The sequence below is a fragment of the Pithys albifrons genome, chromosome 13, assembly GCF_047495875.1.
Source record: "Pithys albifrons albifrons isolate INPA30051 chromosome 13, PitAlb_v1, whole genome shotgun sequence".
Classification (NCBI taxonomy): Eukaryota; Metazoa; Chordata; class Aves; order Passeriformes; family Thamnophilidae; genus Pithys; species Pithys albifrons.
The window spans coordinates 19,703,533-19,725,902 of NC_092470.1; the positions used below are offsets into that span (position 1 = coordinate 19,703,533).

At 44.8% G+C, this 22,370-nt stretch overlaps 1 protein-coding gene across 13 annotated transcripts in view; it reads right to left on the reverse strand.

The window, feature by feature from the left end:
* Nucleotides 1-22,370, reverse strand: part of MEGF11 (multiple EGF like domains 11) — a 274,889-nt gene that overhangs the window by 197,898 nt on the left and 54,621 nt on the right. For all 13 annotated transcript variants that reach the window (XM_071568006.1, XM_071568011.1, XM_071568015.1 and 10 more), the window contains one exon: nt 1,665-1,773. The gene's annotated coding sequence lies outside the window, so the exon portion shown is untranslated. The remainder of the gene's footprint in view (nt 1-1,664; nt 1,774-22,370) is intronic.

Here is a 22,370-nt window from a genome sequence, read left to right on the forward strand (position 1 = left end):
TTTAAATCAAACAAACACCACAGAATTATTTATAAGCCTCAACAGCACCTGGAATAATTTTTGCAACGTATTTGAAAGAGGTTCCAAATTGTTTTCTAAACTTTTAATGCTGTTTTATCATCTGTGTGTAAGGGAGTTGCCCAGTGCCATTAATTTCCTATATTTGTAAGTCAGATCATAGATCAGAACATCCAACTCCCCAAGTCCTGCAGAACCTCATTCATCTCAGGTGTCTCTTTTTGTACCTCAAATGAAATATTTCACTTTGATCACTGTTAATAGGAAAGCCCTCACACCAAAATGGAATGGTTGCTATTACAAGAGGCAGAACAAAACTCTAAAAATAGGAGCACATTTATTAAAAACCAGCATCAAAAAAGAGCCCAGCAATGACACCTAATGCTGAACTTTCCAGCCTTCCCTGCTCCCTACAGTGCCCTGGGACACATTCCCCAAGGGGGAGCATCAACCAGCCTCCCAGGGGGGCAGAGCCTGGAATTTCATTAGGGATACAGCCAAATTATAGCAACATTCCCAGGATGTGCCCCTGTCCCAGGACAGGCCTGGGAGCTGAACACCAACACAGCTGGCACAAAGGTCCTCTCTGCAACCCCCATGGGCTCTGCCTTTGTGCCTCTCCAGGGCTGGTTTTTCTTGCCAGGACTGAAAGAAGTCAATTTAGGGACAATTTAGCACAAAAGAGTCTTTCAATCCAAGACACAACCTGCTCTTTCACAAGTGTCTCCCTGTCTGTTAATTAGAACTCCTCAGGGACTCATTAAAGCCACTTTCTCATACCTGGCTCCTTTTGGAATGCATTTCAGTGTTTCACTCATAACACTGACACAGGTCACTGGTTCCACCTCAAAAGAAAGGAAAGCCCCAAATCTTCACTACAGAAAATCAAGGAGGTGGCAAACCATTAATTTATTTGTCTGTGGAGTCACTTTACAAACACTTGTAGAGGAAACTGTGCTGGGGCTTGCAAAGAGACCAAGGGATGCAGATGGTCCTTTAAACTGGACAACAGCACCCCACAGGATTAGGACCTACATGCAAGCAAAATAAGACCCAAAAAAAATCCTTGCTGGGTGAAATAAATATCCTATAAAGCCTTTTGTGGGTGTTGGGGACCTGGGTTTGGTAATTCTTGTGGAAAAAAAAAAAAAGACTCCTGTGTACTTTAATTGGCTGAGGGGAAAGAAGAAAGCCAAAAGCACAGGTTGAATTTCTCCTCTGCTTCCCTGGCTGACAGGCCAGAAAATCTAACTAAAAATGACCATTAGAGACTTGCCTGTTCAGGGCCAGAAGTGGTGAAACATTTCATTTTGACATCTCTGTCATGAAATATTTCATAGCATGACTTTGACATGAAATTCAAACAGAGTTTCCAGTCCATGACAGAGTTTTAAATTGAATGTTTTTCTCTCCATTTGGGATGAAGTGAGCTCTACACCAGGCAAAACCCACCAATTTGGTGTCCAGCTGTAAACAGGGAACACACTCACAGAAGTGCCTTTCACTAAGAGGCAATATTCTTAAATCCTTGTGCACTTTGAGGACCATAATGCATAAATGTCTGTGCAGACAATAAACCTCACCTGAATCTTCCCCACCAGCTTCCAAGTGGTGCATTTAACAAGGAGCCCTGTTAAAAGTCTTACCTCAAAGAGCTGCAAATTCCCAGTGGATTCTGTTCTTAAGGACTCCAGCACATGCAGACACCCAGCACATCACCAGGACAGCACAAAGCCCTCTGGATGTTGCTTGGCCCTGTGAGGAATTAATGAGGGAAACAAAGCACACTGGTCAGAGGGAGAGTCTTTGGGGGAGTGGGAACAAATCAAGGTGGAACTGAGGTAAATAATTGCCAGTAATTAGATATCCCACCATGACTGTGCCCCTCACCCCCAGCACCATGTCCTGCTTCCAGGCAAAGTGACCAGGACAGGGTGAGGGAAAGGGGACAGGGACACATCCCTTTTACACACCCCCAGCCTCCAGAAACTTCTTTTCTATCATTTCCTACAACATTCTGTTTACATACAGACTTTTCCTTCTGTAACATCCCAACAAGAAAGTTCTGCTTCCTTCAGGAAGTTTGATGGAAGACCTTGCAAAAGCCTCCTGGAAATCCAACTGCAACTTTTTGATCACATTTACTTCATTCAAAGAGCTTCAACAATTTGGGAAGACTTTACAAAGCCACACTGATACTCCAGAAACATATTGTATTTATCAGGATAAACATTTCTGTTCTTATTTACAGTTTCTACCAAATGTGCACCAAAACTACAATGGATTGTAGTGTTTGGGTGTGAGCAATGGAGGGAAAGGCAAAGGAATAGTGAAGGCAGGAAACACAAAGCTGGATTTCACTGGAGAGGCATTAAAGTGACAGAGGGTTTGCTGAGTACAGGATTTGAGTCTCTGAGCAGCAGCAAGATTCCAACAAGCTGCCCTCAGTGGCACTCCTGCTTCTCATCCCATCTGAAATTTTCATGATGGTTTAGGCAAGGGAGCATTTAAACACACACTGCATTTGGCTCCACACCAGGATTTGCTCCAAACAAGCTGTTAGGAAAGCTAAATGAGGCCACGAGTTTCAAAACTGATCAGGGTTTTTTGGATGCCTCCATTTGTGATTAATAACTTGAGATGCCATGAAAGGGCTGGATAAAACACAGAGCTTGGGATACCTGCAAGGAACAGCTTGTTTTAATCTGGGCAGTCAAGAGCAAACCCATTCAACCTCACCAGTCACCTCTAAAAGTTGTTGTCATGACCAACAGAAATATTGCCAATGACAGGCTGTGGTTTTGTTTGTTTTTTAATGAAAATTTAAACCTGTTTTAAACAGATAAACACTTCCAGAAAAGCTCAGGTACAGAATACAAAAGCACCAACAATGTGATTCTTATCATCTGAGCACAGAGAAATCCAAGGGATGGAAGAAGGAGCAGGAACACCAGACTGTGCCCTGGGTTCCCTCCAGTGGCATCTGGCACAATTAATGAGGGACACAGAAGACAAGAATTAACATGTCATTAACATGACTTGGGAAAAGAAAGAGCAAAAGCAAAATGCAGAGATTTCCTCAGTTCAGAGGGAAGACATTGGGTACAAAGAGCTGCATCCTGAGGCCTGTTTGCTCAGTCTCAGCAGCCACCACCATCAGTTCCCCAGGCAGGAGCTGTCCAGCACCAATAAAGGAGCCAACCCCATTTCCCAAGATGTTGTTTTACAGGGTTTTTAGAGCCTGGCTAAACACACCATGGTCCCAACTGCTGCAGTGCCCTTACAGTCCCTGACCCACAGTTGCTCAGCTCTCCATAAACGGGTGGGGCTGATTTCAGTGAACATCCAGATCTCCTCAGTTGCTTTACATTTCCAAGCTCTAAAGTCCCTCAGTGTGAGTTGCACTTGCTGAAGTGACCACTGTTACAGTGCCATGGATAACCAGGGAGTCTGAAGATGTGCTTGGGTGCTGACACCCCCAGGGTGACTCCTGCAGTCACTGGGAGCTTGGCAAGAGCAAAGCAGGAATGAATACTGAAGGAAATGCTTCTCAGTCTCCTAGAGGTGATTTTTGGAAGCTTGGGATTGTTCCTTCAGTGATCTCAGAGGAAAACTGAGTCAAAATACCACAGAGATGAGTCACTAGGCACAGAATGTGGGCAATTACTTTAGTTATGGCTAAAGAAACAGGTCTGTCAGGACAGGGGCTGGTGGGTGGTCTGGGCTCTGCATCACAAGGGCAAAGATTTGGTGCTGGGTTGGCAGAGTGGGCTGGGCTGAGGTGGCTCCAACTCCCCCAGAATTCTGCACTCAGTGTTTTCTGTGGGTCAGCTCTGAGCCTTCAGCCACAGCCACCAACTGCACCAGGCTCTGGAACTTCAGGGGGACACACAAGTTCCCAAAGTGTCAGTCCCTCCCACGAGGGAAGAGGACTGATCATCCTGCCAGGTGCTTCAAAAATAAGCTTCTTACAAACTGGAAAGTGTTTAAATACTGAAGCAACAACATGTGAACATGTTTGGCATTGCCCATCCACCCCATGAGATCAACACCAACACACAGAGGGGCAGACACTGGAATTCTGTCACTGTCACACAAACTCCAGGAATGCCTGTGCAAAGCACAACTGCCAACCCCAACAGCCATTACTCACTGCAACACTGAATTCCTTCTCCTTAAATAACTGAAGAGTTAATCAATAGCCCAGCAGAAATATAATGAAAATATTACATTAACAACACCTAAAAACATTGCTGAGCCAGTGCCCAAATCCAGATAATTGCTGGCTCCTTCTCAGGAAGGTCAGCTTGGAAAAAGATTATCTGTGATTTTCTGCCCATAATTTCATACTTGTTCCCAACCACCAGTGTAAAATTGGAAGGCAGCCCTCTGAACATTTGGCCCTTGAAGTTATTAATCCAAACTCCAGCCCAGTGGAAGCCTCATGTTCCTCCCAGTGCCCTGAGCTGCCTCTCCAAGCCCTGCCAGGCAGGACAGGGAAGGGCTGATGTTCCAACAGCAATTCCTGCCAAGAGCAAGTTGGTGTTGGCAGCCTTGGAGGGCAAAATCCTGGGCCTCTGAAGGATTTCAAAGAAAACCTCCTGCAAGCTGAGAGATCCTCCTGGGGCAGCTCCCTCTGAACCCTCTCCATTAAAATGTGGTAAAGGAGGAAAGTCAGGAAGAGCCACTTTGGGCTGCTGAACCCTCCCCCTGATGGCACATGTGAGTGCTCCAGGAGGGATGGCCAAGGAAGGCAGGCAGGCTCCAGTGTCCCTCTGCTGATCCCAGTCCTGTCCCAGTGGGATGTCAGAGCTGCTGAAAGTGTGTGGGGAGTCACACTTGCTCCTGATTGAACAGCATATTTATTTCTATATGTATTTATATTCCCCATGCCATGAATATTTCAGAGATGCCTCCACAGCCAGTCCTTCAAAAGAGAAAGGAGCTGACACACATCAAAAAGCTCAACTCCTGAGAAGCCAAGTGAGCTTGAAGTGAGCTCTCACACACCACCCACCACCCACCCCATGTGCCACATGCCAAACAATTGCAGCATATGCTTCCTGAGACACTTGGAGCAACAACGGCCTTGGATCCCCAGAACACCCAGGATAAATAAAGCAACCCAAATGCTACAGCCATGCCCAGATGAGGAATAATGTGTTTCTAAGTTATTTAGTTAAAAAAACCCCAACCATTTATTCCCAAGTGAATTTTTTACAGCATTTAAAGAGTCCGCATGAAGTTGACCTGAAAATGGGAGTAACAAGCAATGAAATAAAAGGATGCTCAATATACACACAGTGAAATAAATTAACTGTGGTTCTCTGGAAGTCAGGAAAAAAGTGGTTTGAAAATGTAGAATATCTTTTATGGTTATATATTTTTAAAAATTACTTCTATTTGTCAGAACAATTGGCCCCTTCTTTTTGTCTTCATTTATCTCAGTGGAAAATAAAACGAAGCAAACAGCAGAGAAGTCCCCAGTGAGAGAACAGCTGAGCCAGGGCCAAATTAAGGAGCACAGATTGATGGCTGGTGCTCTCCAGCAGCACCAGCACACCCCAGTGCCACAGCTCATGCTTCTCTGAAAGGCCTGTCTCTCCTTTCCAAACTGCAGCATTTCTGGGAGAGGGTTGCTTGGCAAGCCTTGGAGCTGCACTGAGAGCCCAGATTCAGTTTTTCCACTCTGGCTTTCAAGCTGGTGAATCCCTTGAACTTTCGAGGTACCAATCCAAGCAAAATGAAATCAAACACTGGAATAAAATGAACACTGAACTAAACATGTTTTTTAAAAATGCTGCTTTTTATCTTCAGTATCTTTATAAAATAGTAAGGAAACAATGTTTGCTGTCAGTATCTTTATAAAATAGTAAGGAAACAATGTTTGCTGCCTCTGCATCTCTGCTTTGCTGATCCCACTGGTCCAATAGCACATATAGCTGTTCTCCTGGGGCTTTTCCCAGAGCTTTATCCTCTTCCTGCATTCCATTCCCCTCAGTCTCTTGCAATCTGCATCTAAGAGCTTTTAACTTCATAGATATTAAAGACATTGATAGCCCACAGAGAATATAACTTTTCCTATAGATGCCTGCTAAATGTGAGAGAAATGTTAAATCAATTTTTAGATTTCTAATGGCTTAAGAATTAGAGGGGCCACGTAAAAACTGCCAATTCCAACTGCAGTAAAAGAGGTTTCCTCAGGAGCTGCAATAATCCCCCGTGTTTTCCTGTGTTTCTCACAGGGCATATCTGGAGTGGCATCAATATTGGAGGGTTAGAAATTGGTTCAAAGCCTCAAGTTGGGGGTCCACCAAATGCATCTGATTTTCAGAGCATCACAAATGTCTCCCTGAGCATCAGGCTGGTCACTCAGCTGCCTGGTACCAACTCCTAGATTTAGGCATCCAGCATGGAAAACAGGCTGAGCAGGTGTGCCCTTCTCTAGAGCAAGAGCTGATGCCACAGAGAGGGTCGTGGTGTGCAAAGGCCTTTGCAATCCCTGCTGGTCTCTGCTATGAGGGGGAAGAAAACCTGCAGGATTATTCCTGCTTAACTATCCCCCAGCTGGACACCAGGCACCTTCTCATGGTGCCCAAAGCTCAGCTCCCAAAACGCCCCTGAAGGAGGCTCCAGATCCACAGGGAACTGTGAGGTCACTTCTGAACCAGCAGGGCAAGACTCAGACACACCACAGCCCTGTCCATGCCTTGATTCCCCTGTGAACCAGAGTGAAGCAGAGCTGGGCCCCAAGGGCTGCCCTGGGGCTTGGGGAGGTCACTTCAAGGAGCAAAATGTCTCAATCCAGACTGGAAGCTGCCCCTCTGGAGCACCCACAGCCCGTGTGGCCCCTCAGCTGCACAGCCACGGGCAGAGGTGCCAGGGAGGGTGTCCAGGGAGCCCCCAGGCAGCACCCTCTGCCCCACACTGGGATGGGCTGGATGGGCTGAGAGGGCATCACATCCATGGCTTACCCTCCTGTGCCTGTCTTCTCCTCTCTGTAGGGCACAGAAATGAGGAGACTGTGCCCAAAGACCCAGCAGATCCAAACAGTCCTCCCAAATATCCTCACCTTTCCAGGAACCGGCACAGACCCTGTTAGAGCAGGGACTGCAGAGATAAATGAGAACATGACCCCAGCCTTATTTAATTTCCCATCACTATGCAAAGCTCTTGACTCTGCTGTCTCCATGACCTACTTTATCTATTGTTTATTTCTTTTTTTTTCCTTTTCCAGGAAATTGTTCATTAAGGATAAGAGCACCTGGCTTACAGGAACAGGGCACTGTGCAAAATGGCTGTCAAAAAGCTGAGGAGGAGCAGTCATAAGTAAATCAAGGAGAGCAAACCCACAAAGAACTGAGGGGCTGCAGGGGAGCATCTTAGGCAGAAGAAAGGAAAGAAGATGCAAGGGCCAAAGGATGTGCTGGTGTAAATGGCTGAAGTCCACTGAGTTCACCGTGCCAGTTTGAATCTGGAGAGGATCCGGATGTGCCAGGTCAGTCCACGGCAGATGGAACTGGAGCTACTCGAGTCAGAGTTTCCTGGCAGGAAAACAGGAGCTGGGAAAACTCCTATGGACAAAACCAGACCTGAACAACTGGTGCATGCAACTACCTTGGCTTCCTCCTCCTAAACTTGACACTGAGAACTTATTTAACTACTTGGAGAAAAAAGGCCAATGAAAATTATAACAGTTTAGGGGGCACCTTTAGGGCTGGATTTCCATCATTGTACAGACGAACTAATTGGGGGTGTTTTCCACAAGGTAAGACAAGCACAGTTCTCTCTCTGTTTTCCCCTCACCAACACCAGGTATGAGCTGCAGGATCAAGGTCAGGATTGTGTGATTTGGTGATCCCTCCTCTGCTACTGAACACAGAAGTTTCCTCTGGGAATGAAAATGTTTAAACTTTGAGTTTAGGAATAGTGGCAGCAGGATCAGTGATTGCAAACTCTCTTTTTGCCACTCAAGAGAATCTTTCTGGCCTGGCCATCACTCTTCTGCCTTAATCACCTCTTCCTCTTGTCTTTCATCCCACATGGCATTGTGCCTTCTCATGGAATTCCTTTCTCAGATATGGAGAAGCTCAGCTGTAGCTCAACTCTTCCTAAAGCAACACTTTACATGATTAAAAAGCACAGCAGCAAAGTATTTGAATAAATTGTGGATTGCTGTTTTATATCCTGGACTATTCAAAGAGCTCCTTACACTGATTTTTGAGGAATGTGTTGTTAATACACCTTCAAATATCCTTGGATTTTGCACCCAGTGGAAAAGGTGACAGGGCTGAGGAGTCCAACCCCTCGTTCTTGGCAAGGCAGACACAGCCAGGAGTGGAGATGGAGATTTGTTGTGGTTGGTTTGTTTGTTTGTTTGTTTGGGTGTGGAGCCCACCCACCAGCCCAGACACTCCTTTCTCAGCTCTCTCATTTGCTAACCAGGCTCTCCAACAGAAGGAGGGAGTAGGAACGAGTAGGTGGGAAGCAGAGCAGGCACAAGTTCTTTAGAATGTTTTCTAAGAGCTTGGAAATCTGAAAATTGAAAGTTGATTTAAAAAAATTAAAGTTCTCATTTTTTCAGACTTCTTTTAAAAATACTGACTCTGATGGAGGTTTTTATATTTAATCCATCTTTAAGCTCCTCCTCAGAAGGATATGGTCAAATTAACCCCTTCAGACCTCTCACATCTCAGTGAAAATGGGCACCTGGAAATCTGGAGAGTGGCTTAGCTCTAAAAGATGTTCACACTTCACAATTTCAACAAAATATTTACTAGTAATGTCTCACCCTATTACCATGAATTGAGAGCAAATTGAAATTTCAGGCAACTGAATGGGGTAATCACATACACAGACACAGACTTCAAACCCCAGGCTTTTCATGTTCCTAAGTATAAGCAATTAAGGGTAAGAGTAACGTTTCATAATTATGTCATTGATCTCAATTCCTTTTCATTTTCCTATGAAAGTTCTCTACTTACATAAGACACATCTGAGGTTCCTCCTGCTGCTCAGATCCACATTTGTTCTAATCAAATATTCACCTCATGACTTGTTTTTTTGCTTTTTTAGTTTTTGCCTTCAGATGAAATTTAAATTTGGGAAGTCTGAATGTATCATCAACTTTGAAAAAAAGTCCAAAAAACTCATTTAAACTTTAAAAAAAAGGTCCTAGGGAGCTATGGGAAATTGTGTCTTAGGCTGGCCTACTAATTAGAATCAGCTCTGCCACGTTATTGCCACTGTTCAGGAGTACCCACCCACAGATCTCAAATCTATTCCTGAATGATTAAAATCAGGAGGCAAAAATCCCAAATCTCCTTCCTCTTTCATGTGCAGCCACACAGAACACACTTTTGGAGCTTTCAAAGTCCATTAAAGCATCACCTCTGAGAGCAGATGCAGAGCCAGGCCTGGGAGTGGCTCCTCTCAAAGCACCCCAGGCAGGCTCAGCCAGGGCCACTCTGCATCACTCATAATTAGGGCTCCTCACACCAGAAAATCAATAACACAATTAGTAAATGCTGTGTTATTTCTCAGAATCTCGCTACAACTTATCTGTCTTTGATCAAGCTGAGTTGACTGCTAATGACATTTAATGTTAATTAATGGAAATACATGTGATAAAAAGTTCTTTGGAGGATTATCTAATTATGTACCATAAAAAATGAAGTCTGTAATAACTGCAGCTTATGTTGAGATCAATGACTGTTGTTTAGGACACTCCAAGAAGACACTGGGATCACAGGTCTCCTTTGGGTCCACTTTCTCCTGCCCTGCAGAACCACCTGGAGCAGAAGGGCCACATCATTGGGGTTCCAAACCCCAAGGGCTGGAGGAGGATCCCTCCTCAGCTCTGGGACAGCACCAACAGAGTATTTAATGAAATTCCCTTCTCTTTTGCCAGTGGATGATTGGCAGCAAACCATCAGGACTGAAGTTCCTGACAAAACAAACAGCTGGGGAGATGAAGCAGGGATTCCAAAGGAATGGTGCAATCCTGGGGGAACAGGATCACAGAAGGGAAGGATTTCAGCAGCTCAGAGCAATGCAACACTTTGCCTGCCTGAGACCCCAGACACTGAGAAACATTTACATCTAAAAATACGCCAGTTTGATGTAAGATGTCTGAGTAACTCTCCCTGATTGTCAGGCACAAGGGGAAAGGTGAAGGGAAATTTTTCATTATTACAAAATCTTGTGGGATTCACCAGACTCATCAGATCTGGTTTCATGGGGCTGGTCCCAAACTGGAAAGGAAGGGTGGAGTGAATGTGTGCATTAAACACCCACATGGCAGCTTGTATAGATAAGAGTCCTGTCAATGAGCTCCCATTGCTCAAGGAAATAAATACCCATAAGCTGGGAAATAGATATCCTACTGCTCTTGCTTAATATCAGCTCCATATAATAACTGAACCCTTGGGTTTGGTGAGAATATTCCAGTCCCAAAATCTGAGAATACACCTCACCTGCAACAGGTTTTGTCAATATAGATGAGTGAAAAAGGAACACCTGTCATATTATCTGTCTCCTGTCTAACAACCATACAGAGGAGCACAATAATATTCAGAAATGGTCAATATTCTTACAGCAGCTCCTTTAGCTCCACACAGGACTCTCTCCAATGGCACAGTCCCATCAGTGTGAGTGGGGAACACTGAACTTAGAAGTAAACTGAGGTTTTCTATGATCTAAATTCCTGGGGGAAATGGGAGACACACAGAGGGGAAAAGAATGATCTTGCTTCATGTCTCGGAGTTTGGTTTATTTTGAAATTGCTGAGAGCAGAAGGTTGGCTAAATAGGTGCCACTTGTTCTTGCCCCAGATGTGAAGGAGCTGGTTGTGCTCAATACCAAGTGATTAATGATTGCCTGCAATCAGCCCTGGAAATCATTGGCATTGAGTGACAAAATGATCCCATGACATCACACAGCCTCCCATCTGAGGCTTGTTCTTGGGCACAAGGCTCCTCAGGCTGCCATTTCTGGCACTGTGAGTGGCCCCAGAAAAGAGATGGGCTTTATGATGTTCATGAATAAACAAGTTTTCACATGAGAGAGGTTTCTGTTTCTGCCAAATTTATTTATTTCTGCTCACTCCTGATCTCTCCCATCCCCACTCCCCCTTAGAAACTCTGCCTTGTACAGAGGCTCTGACATTTTTCCATCTCTGCACAAAACCCCTCATTGAATCAGTCCTAGAACCCAACTAGAACCAGATCTCTCCTCCTCTGTCACATCCTCATGATGAGCCTCTACCTAACACATTGATAGTCCCTGGCTGTTCATATTTCCATCTGTTTGATTAAGTTTCTTGCTGTTCCTACAGCCCACAAGGTCCCCCCGTTCTTCCTCTATTAGAACCCAGTCCATCTTGGTACTGAGAAGCTCATTAGTCTCCTCAATTAAACATGGAGTGCCATTCCAGCAGGGAAGGAGCAGGCAAGGACTCTGAGCCCCCTTCGTTTTCCCACATGAAATTCCCACAACATATTAACTGAGGAAGGAAAAAAAAGGATTGTAGATTCAAGCATTCAAGTCACCAAATTCTGCTTTATCACATCCAACTGCCTTTTATCATCAAAACCTTTCACCTAGAAAACAACCACAGCCTCTGGGTTTGCATTCATACTAATTACAGGCCAAGGAGTACAATTCTCTTTATGAAGAACTGGCTGGATGCTCAGAATTCAAGGTGTAAAAGCAGAAATAGCCTGACAGAGCTGCCCCTCTCCCCCAGGAGCAGCCAGGGCAGTGGTGTGAGCTGGGACGTGGGCTGGCGATGCCTCGGAAGGAAACGATAGTTTAAGTTTTAGCAAAAGATACAACAACATCATAACTGTCAGAGCAATTTTCCACATGGGTGGTTTAACACCTGAACTATTGCTTGTTTTTGCAGCAGAACCATTCCCAGTTTCTATCTGTTCTTCCTGGAATCAACAGCAGCTCGGGGATGTGTCACAAACAGCGTGTGCCTCACAGAGCCGAGCGAGCAGCACGGAGGAGGGCACCGAGCGAGGAGTGCAGCTCCTTCAGCACACAAAAACAAGGGCTTGCTTTGTGTTCTGCAAACATCTGCGTTGTAAATAACTGGAGGCTTCATAGATGGGATCATCAGACTGCTCTGACTTCACGTCATAAAGATTGAGTTATTAATTTTAATTAAATGGGGCCGTAATTTCCAGCTTTGCATGTGAACAGAATCTCACAGTCTGTTACCAGGTACCTCAGGAATGCAGCAGAAATGACAACAATCCTGTGTCATCTCATCTCTTATCTCCCACTTCTCACAGGAAAAATTGTCTAAACAGCTTTGCTTGACACGTATTTTTAAAGGTTTTTCACAGTTCAACAGCAGTGCACAGAGAAAGTTTCATTTCACTATAAAAAACCAGGCAACTTATTTAATATATTAAGTTTCCAGATCCAAACCAGCTTAGTTATTTTCATGGTCTAAGAGAAATCTAAAACAAATTGTGAGGTGTAAAAGAATAATTTGTTTCCAATGGTTAATCCTTGCAAAGGCCACAGGGAAAGCGACTCAGGATGCAGAAATCATTAACAGCAGAGTGATTGCTGAGTTCTATTCCTAGAAACAAAGAAATCAGGCTGCAGCTTCCCAGGGCAGGTGAGTTCTGGCTGACCTGCCAGGAGGACTCTGAAAAGGCTCATTCAGAATCTAATCAAACTGCTGGTGTGGGAAGAGAAAGGTTGAGTATAATTTTCCAGAAAATACCCTTTAAGTGGGTCCAGTCACACTTTTCTACCTGATGTCTTTCTTCAAGCTATTTTCATTCCTAACTGGTTTCACTCTCAGGGAACTGTCCTTAAAGAACCAAGTGAGTCACTCACACCAACTCCAGTGCCCAGTTTGGGGTGCTGGCCCAGGCTGTGGGGAAGAGCCACATCCCACAAGGAGCCCAAGAGGGTGAAATTCCAGCCCTTGCCAAAAATACCAGTGGACAGGAGGCAAAGAAAGCACCACCTGCCAATCCAAGCTCTAGACAAAACCACATCCTCCCAGCAGCCTGAAGGGTGCCAGTTCCCAGCCATGCTCACTCCATCACCTTCCAACCTCAAGGACTATCAGTGCCTATGGATTTGTTTGCAAAATCTTGTGCAGCACAAATGCAGCTCTAAAACTGGCAACACTGACTGGGTTCTTTTCCCTTCCTCTGGAGGAATCCTGCAGAGTAATAAAAAACCAAGCCCAGTGCCTGAACTGTTTCTCTCTCTGATGTAGGGGAGAAGCCAAAAGGTTCTTGGGCACTGGGCCAGGGGAGGGACAGGGACAAAGCAATGCATGGACTGGAGGTAATTGCAGCACTTACTTCGATTACATGCAGATCACCAGTGAACTCTTTTGCCACTTGTTTTCTCCTCAGGGAAATCTCACTTTCCCAGCTTTAATTTAATCATGGGGAAAATATGTCAAGTATTGATTATAACTAGAAACTAAAGTCTACTACAAGCATGTACACATTAACACCATCACTCAGACATGACCTGGAAGAAATCCTCTGTCTGTCTTTCTTCATTCCCATTCCCACTTCTTCAACAGACTGTCTTACAGAGAACAGCATGTTCAAACTTGTAAACATCAGCTCTGGTGATGAAAAGTCCAGGAGGGAATTTGTTAAAGCACTAAATTTACGTTGCTTGTGATGCTAAGTATGACTAAAAGACACATCTTCCAGCTCTGAGAGCAGAATACAATAAAGCCTCTGAGGAAGTGCTGTGTATCAACATGGATTTCAATTTATTGCACTTGGAAATAATATTCCAGTCAAGTCCAAAAGTAAGAGAATTTGGCAGAAATGCTGTGAAAATCATAAAATGGTGCTGTTTGTTCATGACCCTTGAGAAATAAAAGAAACAAGTGACACACGGGCACAATGAAGGAGATGGCAAAGCAGGAGCAGGAAATTAAGGGTGGAAGATTATAAAGATGACCCTCTGCTCTCCCTCCAGACCTGCCCACCCAGGGCACACTTTGCTCTTTTGTCTGTCCCACACTCACAGTGATGTCACACCTCCAAACTCATCAGTGTTAGGGAAAGGCAAGATGCTGTTTCACATCCTAGTTCTCCAGATCTCAAACATTTCCTACCCTACTTGGAGATGAGCTCAGCTCTCTGAGGGAGCAGCAATGGGCATGCCTGGCCACACACCTGTGTTGTAAGAGTTTACACTGCACTGCAGCCCCTGAGCTCAGCCAGGGGCAGAAGCTCAACCCTCATCCTGAATCAGGAACAGGCCTGTGGAACTGCCTCAGTTCCCCTCCAAATATTGGCAGCTGGAGATGAACAGCTCTGCTCCTGACCACAAACTCTCCCTTCTCAGAGCCAGTCCTCAAGCTCTGACAGCAAGATGACTTTGGGTATTGACATCCTCTGAGCTGGGAAGTGCTGCCAACTCCCTGCAGGAGTTCCTCACTGCTCAGCCCCCTCCTCACCGTGTCCAGGGGTGTCTGTGCTCCCACAGAAACCCACTGGCAGAATCACTGCAGGTCAGAACACACAGCACTTCTCTTGCTTTATCTGTATCTCTGTTTAATTGTAAGTCACCAGATTCTTAGACCAAGCTCAAAGGAAAACAACCCTGTTTCCAGAACCTCCCTGTCCTGTGGGACACTCTGTGCTCCACTGAAGGCATGAGGGAGTTTGGCAGTTCTGGTTACACTAAACTGACTTTGCACAGCCTGGTTTTACACACAGGTTCTACTTGACTGGGAAAAGGTCAGGATTAACAGCATTATGCCTGAACCTGCACTTGCAGAATGTGATTTCTGTTTTCAGTAGGAACTGCCAACGCCCAGCAAGAGCAAAGTGGGGTAAGAGAGTCAGTTCCAGGTAACATTTGGGTCCCAAATTCAGACAGGAAAGCTCAGGATCCCCCTGGCTCAGCTGGAAGCTCCCTCCCCACTCCCTGCAGCTCTTCCATGATGTACAACCTGCACTTCTCCCGCTCTGATCCCTCTGCCACACACACACCACACAGGCACAGCCTGGGAGCATCTCTGAGTTTGGGGTTTTTGTCACTGAGCCTGGACTAGGATGGCCCCAAAGTCTGCAGTTTCTCTGCCTCTGTTCAGCCTGGAGAGCAGCTCACTGGGCAGCCTTCAAAGTAATGCTCCTCCAGTGGCCTGGAGAGACACAGATTTTATGACACAGTTCATAAATCTCAGACATCTTTGTATCTGTTTCTTTTTTGTCTTCTGGGCCAGAAACACTCATGTCATCGACCTGCAGTTTGTGTTACATTTCTGCATTATTCTCTAGCCTGAGACTGACACCTCTGCTCACTCCTGCTCTGCCCAGCAGCTCTGGGTCTGTCCAAAGCTGCTCTGAGCTTACAATTATCATCTTCTCCTAAAATGCAACCTGCATAGTCTGACACACTCTTTACTACCAAGTTTGTTGTATTTTCTAATCAGACACACCAGCTACCAAATCCAGCCCCAAAACATTGCTCCAAAGATACAAAATACCAGTCACAGTCACATATCCTGACTTTACAGACACACACTTGCTGGAAATCTTCTGGAATAACAAATGTTTTCCCTCCAGCCACTCCAGTCACCTGGAAAAAGAACTAGAGAAAGTTCCTGAATATTCTGCCCATGTTTTTGGTTTGAGTTACCAAGTAATGACATTGTTAGAGAGATTAATGGTAGAGCTTAACTGCTCCTCCAGCACCTGTCCAGTCCACGCCTGACAGCAGAAGATAAATATATTTATAACACACAGCAAAGTGAATAACAAAGAGTTTATAGAGTTGTCTCTGCCAAAACTGACAAGTTGTAGCTGGCAGCTTTAATCAGCTCCCAGCTGAGCCTGGGAAATTGGAGGGAACAGAGCCTGACCTTTCTGATGAATCTCTGAAGGAAGGTTAAAGTTGTGTTTACTTTTTTAATGGGCAGAGCTATCAAGTTCTGAGACCTCTGGATAAAAGGGAGATTCCTGCCCAAGAGCATCACACCATATTTAACAAAGTAATCACTGCTTTAGCTAAAACTGGTTTTTTCAAGTAAAGGATATGGCCTAATGTTGCACAGATGAAAGGGCCTGGAAGGTTTAATGCCACAAATAAATGTCAGATTGCTGAAAATGTACAAGATATGTTTTTCATATTGTACATGTGAAAAATGCAGTAGAACACAATTTAAATTTAATTTTTACAGATCAGTGGCTCTTAAAACCACCAATTTGATTTTTTTTTGACAGGTATTCAGCTCCTACTTGTTTCATATGGAAACAGTGGGATCTTTCACGAGCTTTTGCTTCAGGACTACCAAGAAGACAAATGCAAGTAATGACTAATTATTTGATCAGTTATTTCAAAGTGATTTATAATTTATTATTCTGCAGTGTGTGTGAAGTCTCTGGGTTTAAAACTCCTGAATATTTACCCTCTTAAAACTGGAGGCCCATCTGAGGGTTGGGAGATGCAGCAGCATTGCCCCAAACCCTGCACCTTCTGGTTCCCACCCCTGCAGCCACTGCCCAAACTGGCACCACAAGGGACGTGGTTCTCCTAAAAAGCCCTGATGGGTTCTGAGGAACAGCAGCACATCACAGAAGTGTCTGCCCTCACTGCTGGCCCAGTGTCTGCTCCAGGTCAGCAGCTGCTCCAGAGGCCCCATAACACTCCAGGGAGGTTGGTCAGTCAGGACAAGTGAGAGTTTTGCAGCAAATAAACTGCAGACCTTCTGCTTTTTCACACAATCCAATTCACTGATTGCTTTCTGTCCACTGACTGTTAAAGAAATGAGCCCCCAGCTTTAAACCAGCAGCTCACATGGACTCACACAGCTCTTTGCTGAATTAGTCCCTGGGTAAGTCACTGTACAATTTTTCAAACAACATTGCAGGAACTCAGGGATTGATTTTTGCCAGAGCTGCACAGGATACGCCTCAATGTCCATCAGCAACACTCGTTTCAGTAAAGTGGCTCCAAGTTCCAGTGTATTTTTTACCTTCCTTATGGTTCTACTTCAACAATTTCAATCTGGTACCAGTGGCAGACACTGAAATTCAGTTACAGGTCTAGGGCTTTCAACTTCCACTTGTTTGTGCAGCACTATAGGAACATTATACACACAAAGAGTGTACCTATGTGAGCATGATACAACCAGTTCCTTCCCACTGACACCAGTGGGACTGTTCAACTGGACCATTTGTTCTCTGGGAGGATGACAAAGAACCTCACTGATGTCCCAGTGTTTCCAGGAGCATCATCAGGAAAAGGCACTGAGTACTTTTTAATATTTTCTATGTACAGAAATCTGTAGACATATTTATATTGAAGAAGATGAGACAGAAGAAGATGAAAAAGTCATAATCTATATTTTCTCTATATTTACTTTTTCCTATTCTGATTTGTTTCATTAAGAGATGCTTCCAGGACATATTAGGGAATGGGGAGGAAACAGAGTTTACACCTCCCTTGTGAGAGGAGGCTGTGCTGCATTCCTGCAGTGAAGGGCTGTGAGGATCCAGGCCAGGCTGGATGGAGCTTGGAGCAACCTGGTCTAGTGGCAGCTGAGACTGGACCAGGATGGTCCCCAAGGTCCCTTCCAAGCCCAACCACTCTGTGATCCCACGACCACCAGAAGGTAAAAGAACACGTCACTAAAGCCCAGTTGCTGCTGCTCTCAGAGAGAGGTTCCATTTCCTCCTCAGCAGAAAGCAAATGAGTTATATCCTCCCTGGAAGCAGGAGACAACCCACACACTGCCAGGAAGTTTTTACAAATTGTGATGGATCACTCTGTGGCTGCTTCCGTCTGCTCCTGCACTAACACAGGGATCAGCTCCAGCAATTACAGGGGAACATAAAAGTTGCATTAACAAAAAATACATGTTTGTACTGCTACAAAGTCAAGATGTTGGCACTGTGGATCTATATCCTCATTCAACTGGGTTACACTCATTAAAATATACGAACAATATTATTAATATCGTTGGGGGATATCAATCAAAACCATTCCCACTACTTAGAACATAATCAAAATCAACAAGTGGCTTTTACACCAATAAATCTCCTAGAGTGTGGGTCAGAAATAGTTTATATATATATACATATAATCAATATATAAGTAATTAATATTCTGGTTATGGTGGAAAGAATCCACATCCTGATATAGAATTGCAGGAGAACTGGAGCTTTGCTTTAGCTGATAAAATCACCATATTGTCACTATCTCTGCTGGTTCAGAGTACCTGTAAAACTGAAAATATTATAGAAATAAAAGGAGATTAAAAATGCCATATTTAGTCCAAGCAGCAGTCCAAGGAGTTCAGATGGTTTACCTTGACATGCTGGAGGCCTGCAAGTGACCCTCGACTAGTGAACAGGGCAGAATTTTTATCATTTATATGAACTTTACCTGAATTTTCATGTGAATTATGCCAAATGCTTGACCTCTGAGATAGTCACAGAAAGGTTTGGGTTGGAGGAACCTTTAAATGCCACCTGTCCCACCCCTCCCTGGGCAGGGACACCTTCCACTTCCACCCCAGCCCTGGAGGTCTCCACTCCTTGCCCAGGGGCAGGACCTGCCCCTCTGTCATTGCTCTTCCACATCTTTCCTTTTCATCCTTGTGGGACTTAAATTTCACTGGAGTTATGAGACAAAATAATCTGATTGTCTGATCCACACACTCCAGACTCATCATTTACTATATGGATTTTTTTTATCCGTTTCTATTCTAAGGTAAACAATTTTTAGCTCTTCGGCATAGTCTAAAAAGAGTTTTGCTGCATTCCTGTCACATCTGTACAACTCACTCAGCTGCCAGAGCAGCAACACTGCAGAACTTTCTTTGAAAAATAAATTTAAATACATTTTATGTTTTATTTTAAATGAAAAACCAAACAGTTGTGTTGTTCAAGGTTCATTCAAATGCAAAGAACTTTGTGATTTGAATTGGACTTTTAAAGGTGTTGGATCTGCTCCTACCTCAGAGCCTCACATGATCTCCTTCTCACTTGTCCAAGGATGTGAGCAGATTCCTTGGATTGTTTCAAGGCTTTGGTGGAATGACACCAACTCAGTGGAGCTCAGGATTTGAATCCAAGTGATTTACACTGCAAGGAATGCACTTGGAAAAGCTGAACCTCTGCAGCCACAGAACAGTCTCAAGGTTTAAAACATTCCCTTCCCCACCTTCAGGCTGGAACAGCCTTCAGAGGCAGGAATGCTCCTCCTGTCCCTGGCCCCAGAGCCACCTCCTCACCCGGAATGTTTGATGGAGAGGTCACCTCAGATTTTGCATGGAGAGCATATTATCCAGAAGTATAAATATATATCACTCCAGTGGCACACTCCAGGAACAAAAGCAGTAAAATATTTCCTCGGGATAAAATACAGCTCCCAGGAGTCAGAAAGCCTGAAGCAAAAGGTTATTTTACCCAAGACATATGCTGTGTGTTTGAATATTCTGGGGGGATGCAGGGCTGGTGTTCCAATATGTGTGTTCCCATTCCTGCGTTTCATCCCACCTGCCCTTCACAGACCTTGGAAGCAAAACTTCCCTAACGACACCAACGGGCAGGAAGGGAAATGAAACAGAGGAGTCAGGACAGCACTGCAGAACAACCCCATGTTTAATGAAACACAGTGAGGAATGATGGATGTAGATAATTACCTGCAATTTGTATCTGAGGCAATCTTTGAGAAAAAACACCACACAAGGTTTGAAAAGTCCAAGGTGAGATTCCAGGAGGTGTAATTATGGCAGGAAAGCAGTGAGTACCTCTGGGCAGTGCAAGAGGCCAGTGCTGGGCAGTGTTTTGGGGTTACCTGTGTCACCATAACATGGGGTGACACTTGTAGGACAGCCCAGCCTTCCTCAGGACAGCTGAGGAAAACCTCCTTCTGCTTGAAGATCTCCAATAGCAAGGAAGGAAAAGGATCACACTGGACTAAATTAAGAAGAAATCAAATACAATTGAAAGAATACTGAAATGGAAGCTTTTCAACAAGAAGATCTACAAAATGTATGGAAGGTTGATAGGATAAAAGGACAGTCAAAAGACAGAACACCAGAAAACTCAGCAGAAAAGAGGCCAAGCTGTCCATAAAAAGTGCAATGGGGGAATCACAGAATATGCTGAGCTGGAAGGACCATCAAAGTCCAACCCCTGGCCCTGCACAGACACCCCAACAATCCCACCCTGTCCCCGTTCCATTGTCCAAACACTCCTGAGCTCTGTCAGCCTCAGGGCTGTGCCCACTGCCCTGGGGAGCCTGGTCAGTGCCCACCACCCTCTGGGGGAAGAACCATTTCCTCATATCCAACCTAAGCCTCTCCTGACACACCTTCAGGCTGTTCTCTGGGGCCTGTCACTGGCCACCACAGAGCAGAGATCAGTGACTGCCCTTCCTCCTCCCTGCTGTCTCAGACCTGTATTTAGAAGGACACAGAGAATTCCAGTCCAGTCCATCACCCACAGCCCAGGCAGAGCCTGGGTGAACATGAACTGGGGGCCGATTTCTTACATTTCCAGTTAAACAATCAGCTGAGCTGCCCTCTCTTGCTGTGTGTGAACATCCTGAATTCTGCCATTTGCACCTCTGCTCCCACCCCTTGCTGCAGACACTGTTTGTAGGACGTGCTGGATCTGCTGAGAATTTTGGAGGAAAGCTGGAGGAGCAGAGCTCTCTGCTCAGGCCAGCCTGGCTCTGTCCAGCTGGGTACTCAGTCAGGGCTTTGTGGCACCTGGGGCAGGGTACAGGCACACAGTCCTGTGATCCCAAACTTCAGGGGGCTTAGAGGGAAACAAACATTCCAGGCACAATTCAGGTCCATACAGCCCCCAGGTGCTCCAGCTCACACAGATCCCAGGGCATGGTGTGGTGCATTTGACTCATCAAAGTGTGGAAGAAGCCAAACACTATAACAGCATTTTCCTCTCTGGGGAACTTTACAAAAAAATCAGTTAGGGCAGAGGAGAAAATAAGAGCACAAATATTTCAACCTTGGAAGTGTCCTATGCATGTATTTCCAACTTCTCTTTCTATGGAATGACTTGCATACAAATCCAACAGAATCAGACCCAGCAGCTTCTGAACCTACAGACAGAGGTTTGGGTTTTTTTCCCTCTTTTTGAACTAAAGTAATGAAAAGACTACATTTTGAGGGGTTTCTTTTTGTCTTTTTAAAACAGATTTACTCCCTGCTGTCTGGAGAGCTCCTGATAGAGTCACAGGGATCCTCATAATTTAGTTACAGTGGAAAAACAAGGACTGGAATGCTGAGACAGGAAATCTTCCACAGAGGGTGAAGGATGGAGGAATTTGATAAAACACTTAAACAGAGATGACTTGGGGTGTCACCTGGGTGAGGAAGCCCACCCTGCATGAACTGTGTTCATATCTTCTCTTGTCTCACACACTAATATTCCTCATTCCTGGGAATCTGTGCACATGGCAAATGATACCCATCCCTCAGGGAAAGATGCTGAGGGGAGAGAAGGTTCTGATTTGAGAGGCTCAGATCCTGTTCCCAGCCAGATCACAATCAATAGACTTATTCCTGCTTCATTATTATTTATATGGTGCAGTGAGCAGGACTGAGGGGGGATGAAGAACTCCTGTGCTATGCAGGAGCACAAGCACAGCAAATTCTTCTTTGTCCAATTATTATCAACTTCCAGTGACTAACTTGGTGTTTACACTTATGTAACAGAGAGAAAGCTCTGTCTGTGTCGGAGATCTGAACAGGATCATCCTGTTCTTCTTTGTCCAGCCCCAAATTTGAGTCAGGGGAAGGAAAATAATTTTTAAAAGCAGGACAAGGTTGCAGAGCTCAGATGCTTCCTCAGCTTGTTGCCTCCCCTGCCAACAGCCCTGAGGAGTGAGGGCAGCTCCGTGCCCCAGGACCAGGAGCCCTGGAGTCCTACACGTGCTGTTGTGTCTCCAAAGCATGGGCAGCAAGGACATCTTCAGCTCTCAGGGAGAGCACTTTTTTTTTGTTGAAAAATCATTCCTCACTGTTTGGAATGAAACCCATTATTACCAATTAACCTGCTGTGAACCCATATCACTGGCTGAATTGAGCATAATTATTCATCCATAGTAATAGCTAAAGTAAATTCTGGCAATCTCGGCTAACATTGACTTCTCCTTTGGGAACATTTTCAAAGATGTCGTGTCCTTGGTTGTGTTTTTAAAACCTTTTTCTGTGTTAAACTGCAACTGAAAGTGTATCATTATGACTCATTTCTTCTTGTTTTGTAATGCTGTTTTCTTTTTTCTTGCACAAACATCTATACCCAAATCTATTATCGACCGAAAAATTACCTCCACATGTTCAGAAACCTGATTTTGCTTAAACAAAG